Raw genomic sequence first — 17,534 nt, 5'->3', positions numbered from 1 at the left:
GGGCTTATAGATATATCCTGATGGTGTAGACTCGTTTAGACTGATGTATTCATTTGGTTTAATCCAAGTTTCGGTGAGGCAGAGTGCAGTAAGGCTATTTTCTGAGATCATTTCATTTACAATAAGTGCTTTGGGTGCAAGCGATCTAATGTTCAGAAGTCCAAACCTTAAGAACTGTTTTTGTTTGTTTCTTTGGCATTTTTCTGGTCTACTTACAGTAAGATTATTTCGAGAACTTCTCACGTATTTACTTTTTGATCTCACTGCTCGGGGAACAGACACAGTTTCTATAGGGTTAGCTATGTGTGCATTTTTTGTGTCAATGTGCTGAGGTGAAGGATGGCTATTGAGATTTAAATTTAAGGAGTAGTTTACCAGTCAGAAGGTGTTCAGCGCCCTGGAGATGTGGTCCGAGAGGATCTTCGCTCCAACTCTGCTGGGGTGCAAGCCGTCAGCACGGAATAGCCTAGGACGCTCCCAGAAAACATTCCAATTATCGATAAAGAGTAGTTTCTGAGCCTGGCACCATGACTGTAACCATTCATTTAAAGCAATAGTCTACTGAACCTTTCAATTCCTCGCTGGTACGTTGGAAGCGGTCCAGACACGATGATCCTTATCGTGGGTGCTGTGCTGCGAACCGTCTCCACCAGGGTGTTGAAGTCCCTCTTCAGGATCTCCGACTGCCTCAGGCTGGTGTCGTTCGAGCCGACATGAAGATCCACAGCTCTGGTGTTTCTGCTCATGACTCTAGGTACCTGTGCAGAGACATCAAGAACACGAGCACCAGGCAAGCAGTGAGAGCGAGCCTTGCCTTTAGCCACAGTAGACGATGGAGACTCCGATGATCACGTTGTCGCAGTCCGTCTCGCGAAGGGGGGCGAAGCGGTTCCGGGTGGGGATCTCGAAGACTGGCGGTGGTGGAGGGGGAGAGGTCCTCGGCCAGGGACCGGCACGCGTCCTCCGCTGCTGCACCCAGGACCAGCGGTGCCCTGGCGCCGGAGTGAACAGCTCCTGGGCAGACCACTTCATGAGTGTGTTGGGCCTGGACAGAGAAACACACGGGGTAGAGGTGGAGGGATGGGGGTGGTAAGGTGTTGTCCTTGAGCCAGCAATGCCACTATACTTTCTGAGCTGAGCGAACAACTGATTCTTGAATTCTCCTCCTTGATCATAGTGAATTCTTGAGGGGAAACCAAATTTGAGGGCGAAGTCATTGAATAACTGGTCAGCCACTGTTTTTGCTGATTTTGAGGTGGTGGCATATGCCTGTGCAAATCGAGTGAAGTGGTCAATGATCACCAAAATTTATGCATAGCCTCCCTTGCATTTGTCCAAGTGAAGGAAATCAATGGACACCAATTCAAATGGGTAGGTGGTTTTGATGCTTTTAAGTGCTGCTCTCGTCTCTCTACATATTTTTTTTGATCGTTTGTTTTAGGCAGGAGCAGGTTACGAGGACATAGTGTTCAATTTCTTTTTGAATATATGGCCAGAAAAAAACGATCTCTAATGAGACTGGTAGTACGGTCAAGACCCTGATGACCCATCTCATCATGCAGTTCCCTTAACACAGGGAGGGGTGCATTTTGATCATTTTGAATCTCAACTGCTTGGATCAATGCTCCTACATCATCAGATGAAAGCTCTTTCATCTCATGGTTTCTTCCAGATCTACTGGCATTCTGGACAGTGTGTCTGCATCTATGTTTTCTCTACCAGGACGATAACGGATGGCAAAGTGAAAATCTGCAGGCTCCGAAACCCAACGACATCCAGTGGCGTTTAGCTTGGTCAAAATCAGGACATAGGTTGTTGTCACCGAACACAGTAAAAGTTGGTGCATAGTAGAGATAATTCCTGAATTTGTCAGTCACAGCCCATTTTAGAGCTAAAAATTCCAACTTCCTGCTGTGCATGTGATAGTTCTTTTCTGCTGCTGTTAACGTCTGAGAGCCATAGGAAATGACTCTCAACTTGCCATTCTGATTCTGATACAGGACTGCTCCCAGCCCCTGGTTGGAGGCATCTGTATGAAGGATAAATGGTTGGGAGAAATCAGGAAATCCTAGCACAGGAGGCTGGATAAGGTGATCAATCAACTTTTCAAGAATCCCTTGATGGTGTTTTGTCCACACAATTGGTTGACTTGATGGCACAACCTGATTTTTCTTGTGAGTTTCCCTTTTTCTTTTCCCTTTCCTCTGGTCCTCACTACAATCCGCCTTGGCATTTAGCAAGTCATACAGAGGGTTGGCGACCCGGGAGAAGTCTTTCATATATTGGCGATAATAGCTGAGCAGGCCCAGTACTTTACGCAATTCTCCCACAGTGCTTGGTGTCTTATCCTTGAGTGCTGTTACAGCAAAAAGTATCTGTTACAGTACAGTATCTGCAGGGTCCACACGGCTACCTTCAGCTGAGACGAGTCTCCCCAGATAACGTACTTCATTCTTGAAAAGTCCACATTTTCTCGGTTTTAGCTTAACTCCGTTGCATTTCAGTCTTTGCAGTACTTTCCTCACTGCCTCAACATGTTCATTAAATGACTTGGTGAAGACAAGAATGTCATCGAGGTAGGGTATGCAGATTTTATCCCGTAGTCCGTCCAGGCATTCCTCCATAAAATGTTGGAATGCGGCTGGCGCATTCATAAGGCCAAACGGAATGCATCACCATTCATATAAGCTCCATGGTGTAGTGAATGCAGTCAAGTGCCTGCTCTCCGGGGACATAAAACCCTGATAATAGGCCTTTCCTTGATCTAATAGAGAGAACCATGCATTGCCTCCTAGTCCATCTAGTACATCCTGCACCCTAGGTATCGGCTGGCGGTCAGGAACTATTTTGCTGTTCAGCTCTCTATAGTCGACACACAATCTGAGGCTCCCATCTTTTTTCGGATGCAGACGATTGGGGATGAGTAAGGAGAATGGGATTTCTGCACCCATCCTTGGGCAATCAGATCATATAAGTAGTCCTTCATTTTCTGGTATAGCAGTTTATGAACTGAAGTGTACAGTAGGTGTGAGCAACAGGGGTGTGATCATTTAGGGTAAGACTCAGTTGCAATCCTGGAATACAGCCAATGTCATCATCTGACTTTGAGAAAACGTGACATTCCTCACGCTACATCTGCTTTACTTGTTGTTGGGGTAATGTTAAAATGGCTGACATCGACTGGAGGATCCCATGGATCCCTGTTGACGTCTGCACTAATGGTTTCCTTTGGGATCTGAGTAACAGAGGCTGTGACTGCACTCTGTGATTTTTTGGCTGGTAGCACCGATTTAACTGCTTGCAGTGTCCATAGTTCTGTTCTGCCAATAAGTGTGATGTCATGATCTGTTCCATTCTGCACACTGATAGTAACCAATGGGCGAGCACTTTTTTTTTATAATAAAAAAGGTGTCAAATATTTCAAGTCCATCAGAATGTTGAGGGTTAACATGTGGTTCAAACAGCAAGATGCTATCTTGTGTCACATAAGGCACTTTTACCTGACATTGAATCTTCATAACAGTGTGCTTGGGGATGTTCACAGTTTCCTTCACTGTCCTAACTGCATACTCTTTGGAGTCCTCTGCAGACACTAAATTGATGAAGGTGTGAACCTCCTTCGTCTTGAGGCTAGGGAAAGCATTTCTAAAAGTCTTATACAAGTTTAAACCAGTCCCATCAGGGAATCCATTCACTTCATGTTGCTTCATAATCTTTTCAATGACGTTATATCCAATGATAGGTCTGGACAATTCTTGGTCCTTCAGGACAAGCACAGGAATTAATATCTCCCTCCCCCTGGTCCCAGGAGATGCCAGCTTAAATGTCATTTCCAGCCACCCACAGTAGCATGTTTGTTCCATTGGCTGCTACCAGATGTAGGCTATCTGGCACTTCTGTTGCCTCAGAAATATTTCTCAGTGTCAGTTCAGGTGCATATTTTGTTTTCCATGGAATAAACTGTATAAACAGTGTGTTAAGAGTGGCGTTTACCTCACTGACTTGACATTGCCACTGAAGGAACCAACTGTAGTTCTTCACGTGCACTGCTCAACCAGATCTTTCTCACCACTTGTCCTACTTCACACTGCTGCACATCTGAATCTCTGAGAAGTGGATGATGTTGCTAGATGGGCTCTACCGATCAGGAAGTTGATCCACTGAACATCTATCCCAGCGGTGCCTCCAAAATTGTAGTACCTGAATAGAAGTACCAAAAGGATTAATTACTGAAATAATGACACAGAGAACACTGCAGTGATGGCTTCCATGACGGTGTATTAATTCAGAATCACCATGAACATAGACATAACAAAAACTCAATATATACAGTCAATACATGTGTGTATCGCTGCTTCTTCACACTTCCTTAACTTTACATGCTCTTTGCAAGAATGGAATATTCTGAAACATACATATAACTTACATTAATACTTCCTCTTAAATTGAAATAAAACAATCAAATCGTCTGAAACAATGTAACATAATTAAGAACATCAACAACATCAATATTTTAAGTAATTATAACAGATAGCGTCTCTCACGTTGACCACGAGGTACCCATACTACGCATGTGCTCGGGCCTAGTAGCTCATGACACACTATCAAAAGTAATACAAAAGTTTTCAAACAGGTTTCAACACACTTAACTCGATAGTATTGCATTAAATAGTGTTCGTTTTTAAATAATTGTTTTAATTTACAACTACTGTACCTGTATAGAAGTACCAAAAGGATTAATTACTGAAATAATGACATGGAGAACGCTGCAGTGATGGCTTCCGTGATGGTGTATTAATTCAGAATGAAGCGCATCGGGGCTCATCACCTAGTGGCGCGCGCTATGACGTCATCACGCAGGACACATTCCTTAGTGGCATTGTGGAAGGGTTTCCTACGCAATCCGAAACACGTGTCACACATGCCCCTTTTCCACTGAGGCAGTTCGAGTGCTGGTTCGGAGCCAGAGCCTAATTTAGAACCAGTTATTTCTGTTTCGAGCGCCAAAGCACCGGCTCTGAACCAGGAAAAGTGGTTCTTAAGTAGCACCAAAATGTTGCTGGTCTAGACTTAAGAACCGCTTGTGTCGAGGGCTGTGGGCGGGGCTACTGTTAGTGCATTTGATAATGTACCTTAAGTTTTCTAATGTTTAATACATTTTTACTTTACCGCGATATGATATATTATCGGCACACATGATAGTAGGTAGCTACATGCTAGGGCTAAATTTTTTCTGTGTTAACAATAAAATAACGTTATGTACTTTATCGATTACAACCTCCGTTTATACAGATTACACGGAGCTGCACTTACACGTTTTATTCACCGCGTTTGGATGCCAATGTAGGTTCACAAAGCCATGAGCATTAACAGTAAAACAACATTGTTGTTGTTTTTGTGTTTGCCGCTGCTGCGCTAACGTTGCTGGGAGACGTGACACGTATACAGTGACGTCACACTCGGTGCTGTGATGGCTCTCTAGCTGGTGGAAAGGCAAACCGGTTCTTAGAAGGTTCGCCAGTGGAACCAACTTTGAACCAGCACTAGCGCTCGTTCTGAAGCAGCACCCGGTTCTTTCCGGTGGAAAAGAGACATAAGGGACACATATGTCAGTATAAATTACTCCATAAGTATCAAATACATGTCCAAACTGTGATCAGCTGTTTGCCGTGAAGTTCGTCTCACCAGCAAAAGAGGAGGGGGAGATGATGAAGACAAGAAAAATACCCTGCAACCTTTTATCATTATATTGTATTTAGATTTATATTATCTCAAACTCATGTTACAGTCTTACCACTATAGAACAGAAAGTTATGGAGCATCTAGGTCGATAAAATTCAAAACTGTTACATTTAAATTAATTCATAAGTGATGTCACGTACGTCAGTATAAATTAAGCTTTTTAGTGGCTTAGTGGTTAGCACGTTTGCCTCACATCTCCGGGGTCGGGGTTCGATTCCCGCCTCCACCTTGTGTGTGTGGAGTTTGCATGTTCTCCCCGTGCCTCGGGGGTTTCCTCCGGGTACTCCGGTTTCCTCCCCCGGTCCAAAGACATGCATGGTAGGTTGATTGGCATCTCTGGAAAATTGTCCGTATTGTGTGAGTGAATGAGAGAGTGTGTGTGCCCTGTGATGGGTTGGCACTCCATCCAGGGTGTATCCTGCCTTGATGCCCAGTGACACCTGAGATTAGTTCGGATAAGTGGTAGAAAATGAATGAAATGAATGAAAAAGTTATGAAGCATCTAGGTCGATAAGATTCAAAACTTTTACCATAAAAAAGACAGTTGAGTATTTACATTATATTTGCATCCACATGCAGGATAAGCAAAATGTTTACCATGAAATTATAAAAAACAAACTAAAACTTAATAAACCATTCACAACAAACCTATTATATTTGGTTGTTTCCTATAATTGGTTGTGTTGATGTACAAAAAAAAATCAGGAAGGGGGCCAACACTTTTTCACATTACTGTATATAAGGTTGCATGACAAGCATCTACATTTTTGTCCAATTCTTCCTCTTTCTGCATCTCATTGATAATGACCACTGGTCATTAGTTTAGTATCAGAAACATGTTTTCTGTTCTTTTGTTTCTGTTACATTGACAGCAGCTGTTGTAACAACGACACTCAACACTTCACACAGACTTCCTGAGTTGTTTTCTGTCAGCAGCTCAAAAGTGGAAGTGGACATGATGTTGTATTCCTCTCATAACACACAAAAAGATGCCCAGTCACAGAGATAAGGACAGTACTGGATTGGCGTATAACTAATATTTTATTATTTTTATTTTCTGAAGTTTCTGAGTCTGGATTTATAATGAAGATCCTCCTCATCTTCACCTTCTTCCTGATTCCAGGTAAGTAAAAGCACTTCACATTAATCTTCATTGTAAGTGTAACATTAAAGAATTGGACATTTAGCACAGACCTTGTATTCATGGGCTCCTGTGTTTAATGTAGTGAAGTTCAGGGCTGCTGAGACTTTGTGTTTAGCTTCAAAAGCACACAGAGGAGCTTCACTTCACTTAGTGCATGAAGAAAAGTACATGTTTAAGTGACCACGTGACCACGACACAAGTGAACATGATCTCTGTTTATTTACAGTGTAAAACTGAAGAGTTGTTCTAACACTAGTCCTTAACTACATGTCACATGTTTAAAGATCAGGGCTGATGTTTTATCAGAGCGGTCGACCTGCAACCTCATCTCTCTTCTTCCTGTTAATCAACACAAAATGTGGGTTTAATATCTTTATCAAATTTACCAGATATCAGATGTCTGACATTATGGGCGGGTGATATAGCCTCAAAATTATATCTTAATATTTCAAGAATATTTGCAATAATGACATTTATGACAGTATAGAAAAAAATATGGTACAACATTTATTAGCTGGCTGGCGTAAGCATTTATTAGTGCAAAAAAATGAAGAGTATTTTCAATCCAATGAGCCATCATTGATGACAGATTCCCTAATATGAAGTGTGAATCTATTGTCATAAAGTGGCAGCAGCAGCATTATAGTGCAATAGTAGTGACAGCCACACAGCATGTGTCAAATGTAAGCACAGTACAACGTATCCTTTGTACGAGTTGGTAGTGTTTTCCCTGTATAACATAACATTAGGTTACTTTCGTAACCCCGGTTCTCTGAAACATCGAGTGGAGAGATCCACCTATGGGAAGGGCATCCGTTCCTGACCTCTACAGAAGCATCCAATTGCACCGAGTCTGGCTTGACAGACAGGAGCGCGTGCCAAAGGCAGGTAAGGTAACGCCCTTACCCGAGCCTTTCCTCAGTGAGCATATTCGCTTCTCGTGCAGCAAACGGGGCAAACTTCGTGGATCTCTCCACTCGATGTTTCAGAGAACTTGGGTTACGAAAGTAACCTAATGTTCTCTTTCATCATCTCATGTTCGAGATCCACCTATGGGAGACATAGACAACTCCCCGGCTTACTCACAGCGAGGCCCTGTAAACCAGAGGACGGCCAAAAAGATGGTTCTCGGCACGTCACAAAGCAGCAGGCATAACATACTGCACGGGGTAAAAAGCTCCGCCAAGGAGAAAACACAGCATGAGGCAACATGCATGTTAAACCCCCACTGATGTCCAACAAGCGGGCCGCCTGCAGGAAAAGAACATGTATACAAACACGTGAATGGACCAACCCGGGTGCTCTGCAGGGAGAAGACCATATGCCTGAAAAGCCAGGCCGGGCAGACAGGGCTGAAAAGAGCACAGGCCCTGTAGGACGTGGCTACGAATAGCCCACACTCAAGACTGCATGAGCCACCGTGGTACGTGTAACATCAAGCCGGTAGTGCCTGACAAAGGTGTGTGGAGAGGACCAGCTCGCCACGGCACAAATGTCCTGCAAGGGAACTCCCCCAAACAGAACCCAAGAAGCAGCCAAGCCTCTAGTGGAGTGAGCACTGAGGCCACCTGGAGGCTGCATGCCCCTAGACTGATATGCTAAGGTGACGGCTTCTACAATCAAGCCAGAGAGGCGTTGCATAGAGATGGGATTTTCAAACACATCACACTACCAGGGAAATCCGGAAAGCACTTAGGCATGAAGGCCGGGTTATGGTTAAGCCAAAACTTATACCTACTGAGCGAGAATTTGGTGCTCGAGGAATGAACGGAGAGCGCATGCAAATTACTGACACGTTTGGCGGAAGCCAAAGCCAGAAGCAGTGCCAACTTCAAGGACAGCAACCGGAGGGAGATATCCCCCTGGGGCTCAAAAGGCTGCTGGGCTAACACCTCCAGCACCATAGAGTGGTCCCAATCCGGGACCACACTCCTGGTGACTGGCAGGGAGCGGCGGACACCCTTCATAAATCTACAGATAAGGGGATGCTGTCCCATGGTAGCGTCGGCGAAACCGTTGTGACATGCAGCGATAGCCGCCAAATAGACCTTAATCGTCGTAAAGGTCCTGCTACAATCGATAAGGTCCTGCAAAAAACCCAGAATATCAGCGACTGAGCACAGATATGAGACGAGCTGGTGCTCCTTGTACCACGCCTCAAATACACGCCATTTGCAATCATAGAGAGAACGTGTGGAAGAGTCCCTGGCACTAGAGCTTTCCACACAGTGAGGATCTCCAAGTAATTTATATGGGCTGAACAAAGTGAGATCGGCCACACACCGTTCACTGATCTGCCCTCTTGTGTGGCTCCCCACCCTGTCAAGGAGGCATCCGTCGTAACCACTGTCCGCATCATGACCGCCCTGAGAGGGATCGGCCAGACCGAAAAGTGCCTGGGTCGGTACAACTGGCGCCCCAGCGATGCGACGCTTCTCACTGTCAGGGAGACCAGATAGGTTGAGCCACAGCGCACATTCTCCGACCACCGACAAGGCCATAGTGCACCCAGTCACCTGGACAGACCAAAGATCGATGGATGGCAACCCACTGCTAGCCCAAATCAAGCAGGAGTTCAGCCTGATACGCGGACAGCAGCGAGGAGACATTGAGAGCTCGAATGGAAAGAGCTGAGGCTTTAAATGACGCCTGATGGATCGATGCGGAGAAACGATCCATCTTGCCCGGGAGGACGGGCTTGAGTGGGGCGAGCAGCCCACCCTGGGATGGGTTAAGGTGTCTGGCAATGGAAGGCTCGATCACGTGGGGATCGCCCATGCCCAGATCTGCCATATCCTTCACCTCAAGCCCAGCGAGACCGTGTTTTAGATCAAGGGGATCTCCCCAGCAATACCTCATGTGTTTTGCACATGCAGGGAGGACGGGCAGGAGCTGCTTCCTCGGGCCGGTAGAAGGCCCCAAAAGCTTACCGTCATACACATCCCTCTCCTGATCCGAAGCGTTCAGGAGAGCCGGCCACTCGATGTTGAGGCGCACGGTGGCGTGTTCCCAAAGCTCCAACAGCACCGATTGAGGTGGGGCGGGGGGAGCCTGAGGGCCTGCGGAAGACGGGATGGCTTCCTCGTCATCTGAGCCCTCGAGAAGGCCCGCCTCGGCCTCATCCCTGGAACCTGTCGGAAGGACACATGTCGGCCCAGTCAGAGGACGTCGCCTTTTACCCACTCCAAGTCAGACAGCTCGAAGTCGACGCACTGGGAAGTGGCCGTATTGAGCCTGCGAAGCAGGAGCTTTTTTGGGAGCACCAGGCAATGGCTACAGTAGATCAATAGCCTCTTGCACATGCTTGAGACCCGTGCAGACAACGCAGAAGGGATGGGAATCCCTCGCGGCGATAAGCGCTCCGCATGCGGCCAGGCTGGCTCGCAATAGGTTGTCCACCGGAGTAGCCAGAGCCGCTTTGGAGAGCGCCATACGAAGGGAAAAAAGCAGGCGGGCAACCTACAGAAAAAAAGGGGAGCGAGCGTGGTCGGCTCGCGAAGCTAACCTGGCGGAGGACGAGCACGTCTGGTGGAGGCTGATCGAGCGATAAGTCCTCCTGAAGACAGAAAGTGCAGTCCAAAAAATACCAGGGAGCTGTGAGGTAGGAGCAGAAGTCACGAGAAGCGAAAGTTAACTGAGGAAAGGCAGCGTGTGCTGGTGCATTATGCATTCGGGTAAGGGGCGTTACCTTACCTGCCTTTGGCATGCGCTCCTGTCTCTCAAGCCAGACTTGGTGCAATTGGATGCTTCTGTAGAGGTCAGGAACAGATGCCCTTCCCATAGGTGGATCTCGAACACACACACACTCACACAGACAAGCACACACACACCCACTTATGCACTCAATCACACACACGCACACACACTCACACACTTACTCACGCACTCACACTCACACACTCACACACATTCATACATGTGCACACACAGACACACACATGCACACACACTCACTTAACCACACACACACACACACACTCACTTACGCACTCATGCATGCACAAACACACAGACACACACTTACTTACGCACTCAATCACACACACTCACACATACGCAGACACACACTCACACACACACATGCACACGCACACACACTCACTGAAATTCACACTCATGCACACACACACACACACATGCACACTCAATCACATACACTCATTCACTTACGCACTCACACAAACTCAAACACACACTCACTCACTTATCCAATCAATCACACACACGCACACACACACTCTGTTTCACTCTCACACACACTCACCCATTTATGCACTCACGCACACACACTCACACACACCCACACACACACACACACACACACACACACACACACACACACACACACACACACACACACACACACACAAACACACTCTCTCTGCCTCACACTCATACACACTCACTCATTAATGCACTCACGCACACACACTCAGACACGCACACATACACACAAACACACACTTACTTATGCACTCATGCACACACACTCAGACACGCACACATACACAAACACACACTTACTTATGCACTCATGCACACACACTCAGACACGCACACATACACAAACACACACTTACTTATGCACTCACGCACACACACTCAGACACGCACACATACACAAACACACACTTACTTATGCACTCACACACACACACTCAGACACGCACACATACACACAAACACACACTTACTTATGCACTCACGCACACAAACTCACACACATACAAACACACACATGCACACGCACACACACACTCACTACGCACACAAACTCAAACACACACTCACTCACTTACACACTCATGTATGCGCACACACACTCTCACACACACACAAACACACACACACACGCACTCACTTATGCACTCAATCACACACACGCACACACACACTCAAACACACGACACACACACTCACTCACTTACGCACTCATGCATGTGCACACACACGCACACACACACATATACGTACACACTTACTTACGCACTCACGCACACACGCTCACACATACACACACAAACACACACACACTCACTCACTTATGCATTCAATCACACACACACACACACACACACACACACTCACACACACACACACACACACACACACACACTTACGCACTCCTGCATACGCACACACACTCACACACACGCACACACAAACATTTACTTACGCACTCACACAGACAAGCACACACACATACACACTCACTTATGCACTCAATCACACACACGCACACACATTCAAACACACACAGTCATTTACGCACTCATGCACACACACATTCACACATGCGCACACACAAACACGCACACGCACACACACTCAAACACACACAGTCATTTACGCACTCACACTCACACACATTCACACATGCGCACACACAAACACGCACACGTACACACATTCAAACACACACACACACACTTAAGCACTCATGCATGCACAAACACACACACTCACACACACACTCACACACACATGCACACACACGCACAAACACAGACCCACGCTTACTTATGCACTCAATCACACACACTCACACACATACACTCAAACACACACACTTACTTACGCACTCACACACACACTCATTCACTTAAGTATCTTAAGCACACACTCACACACACACACACACACACACACACTCACTGACTCGTACTCACACACACATACACACACTCACACACACACACTCACTGACTTTCGCAGTCACGCACACACACTCAAACACACACTCAAACACATACACTCACTCACTTACTGTACGCACTCATGCATGCGCACACACACACACACACACACACACACACACACACAGAGAGAGAGAGAGAGAGAGAGAGAGAGAGAGAGAGAGAGAGAGAGAGAGAGAGAGAGAGAGAGAGATTGTAATGCTAGGAGTTCAGGAGTTACGCCTGGTTCAGGTTAAATCCTCTGTGTGTGAGGAATGAATAAATACAGCAAAGTGAGTGAGTGTTTTCACACATACTGGTGGTATACAGTGATATGTCATTTATTTTCACTCTGGGCCAAACGCCAGGGCTTTGTGTTTCCATGACGACTGACCAGAAAAGACGCACGTGACGTAATGTTTACACGACTCCCGATTGTTAAAATGAGTATCAAATTAACGATAAACTTTACCAACAGAGACACACGTACACACTACACAGGTACGCAGTTTATTTTTCGCACTGCTGTTTTTGTTTCACGCTCTAGCGGTTAATAAACAGAACTGCGTGCGTCTTGCGGAAGAACATTGTAACCGGCGCTACTTCTCTCCGTTTATGACTATAGACGAGTCACTCAAGTCCTGGGCTATTCCACAGCGGCGGCGACTCGCTGGACTAAAATATTAATAAAAATTGTAGGGGTGCTGAGCTCCTTTTTAGCCTCGCCCATGCTACACAGTAAGCATTAACACGCGCTGCAGGGGAGGCGGTGCCTTTGCGGGGCCCTACGCAACTTGCGAATTGTGCGTATAGGGCCGATCGGCTCTGCACACACACACTCACTCATTTATGCACTCACGCACACAAACTCACACACACACACACACACTCACACACACACACACACACACACACACACACACACACACACACACACACACACACACACACACACACACACACACACACACTTTTAGAAAGCCTGATGTGTAAATGTCACATGTTCATTATGGTAGAGAGATGAATCTGTGGGAAATGGCAATGTTTTGTAAATGAAGTTAAATGTATTAAAAGTCTTCATTTCCTCTTGTGGAGACTTTTGTGATGTTCTGTACAATAGACCTGATTTAATAAGGGTTTAAACTCAGAGTGATAAATGGACTGTTTCCTTTCTTCCAGTTGATCCCACCATCAGTTCTGGACATGGAGCTGCCAGGCAGGAGGCAAAGAGGAAGGCCAAAGAGGAGGTATATGGATGTAATTAATGAGGATATAAAGCTAGTGGGTGCAAGTGTTGAGGATGCAGAAGTTAGGGATACAGTAGGTTGTAGCTCATATCTACACAACATGCAGTTAAACTGAGCCATGAGGCAAGAGCCAATCAGATCACAGAGCTGTAACACTGCAGACATGCTCTCTGTTTGGGAAATGTTAAACGAATAACAAAAAGAAAGACATGCTGGATATAAAACACAACGAAGCTTTACACCCTTTACACACTTAACCCCACCTTTATCTCCGGCTACAGGAAGGTTTCACAAGTCTAATGTAGAAGCGGTGTTAGTATGGGTGTTTACCCCCGGGGTAATAAAACCTACTGTAAATCTAAACAAAACTTTACAGTGTTAAGTCCACATCACAGTAAAACATGTAGAGTGTTAGAATGTTACTGCAACACACAACTCTAACTACATAAACTCAGGATTGTGTTCAGTTTATAATCACCAAAAGTGTGTAAACTCGTGTTTTTTACAAGGACTTTTTCAGCCAAAGCTTTTATCAGCATGAAAGAATACAGACTTTTGCAGAACTCTCAAGTTTTGAAGTTAGGCAAGAGTGACAAATTTTAAATACAATGTGTGAAGGGAGAGCGTGACAAAAAAACGAAATGAGTGACTTTCATGTTCAATGTGTGATACTTGAGAGCCCTGCATGCACACAGTCACGCACGCACATACACACATGTGCATACACACACGCACATACACACACGCATGCACTCACACACAGACATGCACACAGTCACGCACGCACATACACACATGTGCATACACACACGCACATACACACACGCATGCACTCACACACAGACATGCACACAGTCACGCACGCACATACACACATGTATATGCACATACACACACGCATGCACTCACACACAGACATGCACACTCATACACACACGCATGCACTCACACACAGACATGCACACTCATACACACACGCATGCACTCACACACAGACATGCACACACATACACACACGCACATACACCCACACGCACACACATACAAACACGTATATGAACATACACACATATACACACATACACACTCCCATAGACACAAACCTAAAGTTTAATTGTTCTGTTTTCTTCCAGGTTTCCAAACTTTACCTGTCATCACTGCCGTGTCTGTTGTTCTCGTGCTGCTTCTCATTGCCCTTTTATTTACTGGACTGATACAGTGGAAAAAGAAGAACCAAGGTACTGTATTCCATTCACACAACTACTTAATGTGGTAATAAAGTCAGAATTAACTCATTAAATGTGAACATGCACAACACTGAGGTGGCACTTATGTGTGTAATATAAATACACACACACACACACACACACACACACACACACACACACACACACACACACACATACACACACACACACACACACACAAACACAATACACAACACAGACGGAGGTTTAAGAGCATTAGTTAATGTTCATATCAAACATCAGAATTGTAAAGTGGTAGCTCAGTGGCTAAGGTGATGGTCTACTGATTGGAAGGTGACCCCCAAGCTGCTACTGCTGGGCCCCTGAGCAAAACTCTTTACCTTTGGTTGTATGAGTTAAACCTGCGTTGCTCTGGATAAGGGCCTCTGCCAAATGCCATAAATGTAAATCAGAAGAAAGGAAAATGTCTGATGTCTGTTACCTTAACTGTTGTTGACATCACACAGGCGGTTTTAAGTATTTCACCACCTGCTGGGTGTAATGTATAAAACATTGAACCTTGTATAGGCTACATCTGCAGAAGACCTCAGTGGGTTTCACTCTTTACAACCCAGAACAGGACTCACTGACAGGAGGGAATTTCTGTGAGGTTGATATGAACATTAACTGAAGCCCTTCACCTGTATCTGTGTGACCTTTGGCAGTGTGCTGCAGCCATATGATTGGCTGATTAGATAACTACATGAATGTGCTAATACTACTCAGTGATGGTCTGGCATTGCTATAAAGTGCCCAGTGAGTGAACACGTCTTTAAACAGTCATGATCTGGGTTTATATTCATCTTGCATGCAGTATACAGTAATACAGCACAAGGATAAAGTTTCAGATGTAAAGGTTATTAAATTCAGTTTTTCACAATGACCACAAATATTTTGATAATAAATAATTATGAAAGCACTGATTAATTTAGAGAAAAAAAAGACATAAAAATATCCATTAAATCAGCCAAATGTTGTACATATGAATCCGTTTCATTTAGCAAAAATATATTAATAAGTACCATTTAATATGTACTTCTGTCACGTGTTGTTTGTTATTTCTGTATTTGGTTTTGATTGTTTTAGATTGGTTTTCATTCAATTAAATCAATTGTACACTTTTAAAACAGCATCTGTGACACAACATTAAACAATGAAGGCTGAGGTTCCTGTAATTATGTGAAACCTGCTGAAAATCCTATTTGTAATTTTCTTTTATTTTACATATATTACACACATTTATCTGTATTACACTACTTTTAATAAAAACAAGGCCTCCCATTGTGAGGATCGTGAAAAGACAAAAAGTCTAAGTCTGACTCCTTCATTTAAAGATTTAAACAATAGATTAGGTAGAAGAACTTGAAGAGGATCTTTTGTTAGAAGACCGAGGGGACTTTGAAGGACACCTGCGTTCAAGATAACATCAACTCTGATAAGTGATCTTGTGTTTTCAAAACTAACCCGTGCAAATTAGGACACATCCTTTAGTGGGAGAGCAGAAGGGTTTCCTACTCAATCTGAAAACAAGTGTCACTAAGGGACAGGTACGTCAGTATAATTACCTCATAAGTGATGTTATGTGGGGGGGGCACGGTGGCTTAGTGGGTAGCACGTTCGCCTCACACCTCCAGGGACGGGGTTCGATTCCCGCCACCGCCTTGTGTGTGCGGAGTTTGCATGTTCTCCCCGTGCCTTGGGGGTTTCCTCCGGGTACTCCGGTTTCCGCCCCCGGTCCAAAGACATGCATGGAAGGTTGATTGGCATCTCTGGAAAAATTGTCCATAGTGTGTGATTGTGTGAGTGGATGTGTGTGTGTGTGTGTGTGTGTGTGTGTGTGTGTGTGCGCTCTGTGATGGGTTGGCACTCTGTCCAGGGTGTATCCTGTCTTGATGCCCGATGACGCCTGGGATAGGCACAGGCTCCCCGTGACCCGAGAAGTTCAGATAAGCGGTAGAAAATGAGTGAGAGAGAGAGTGATGTTACGTGCGTCAGTATAATTACATCATAACTGATGTCACGTAAGTCAGTAAATATTACTTCATAAGTGGTCACCTACGTCAGTATAAATTACTTCATGAGTCATGTCACTTACGTCAGTATAATTACATCATAAGTGATGTCACGTACGTCAGTATAATTACATCATAAGTGATGTCACGTACGTCAATATAAATTACTTCATGAGTATCAAATTCATGTCCAAACTGTGATCAGCTGTTTGCCATGAAGTTGGTATCACCAGCAAAAGAGGTGGGGGAGATGATGAAGACAACAAAAATACCCTGCAACCTTTTATCATTATATTGTATTTAGGTTTATATTATCTCAAACTCATGTTACAGTCTTACCACTATAGAACAGAAAGTTATGGAGCATCTAGGTCGATAAGATTCAAAACTGTTACCATAAAAATGAAACAGGTACAGTTGACTATTTACATTACATTTAAATTAATTCATAAGTGATGTCACGTACG

The sequence above is a fragment of the Tachysurus fulvidraco genome, chromosome 18 (assembly GCF_022655615.1).
Source record: "Tachysurus fulvidraco isolate hzauxx_2018 chromosome 18, HZAU_PFXX_2.0, whole genome shotgun sequence".
Taxonomy (NCBI): Eukaryota; Metazoa; Chordata; class Actinopteri; order Siluriformes; family Bagridae; genus Tachysurus; species Tachysurus fulvidraco.
The sequence above is the reverse complement of the archived record's forward strand: the minus strand, read 5'-3'. Positions refer to the sequence as shown.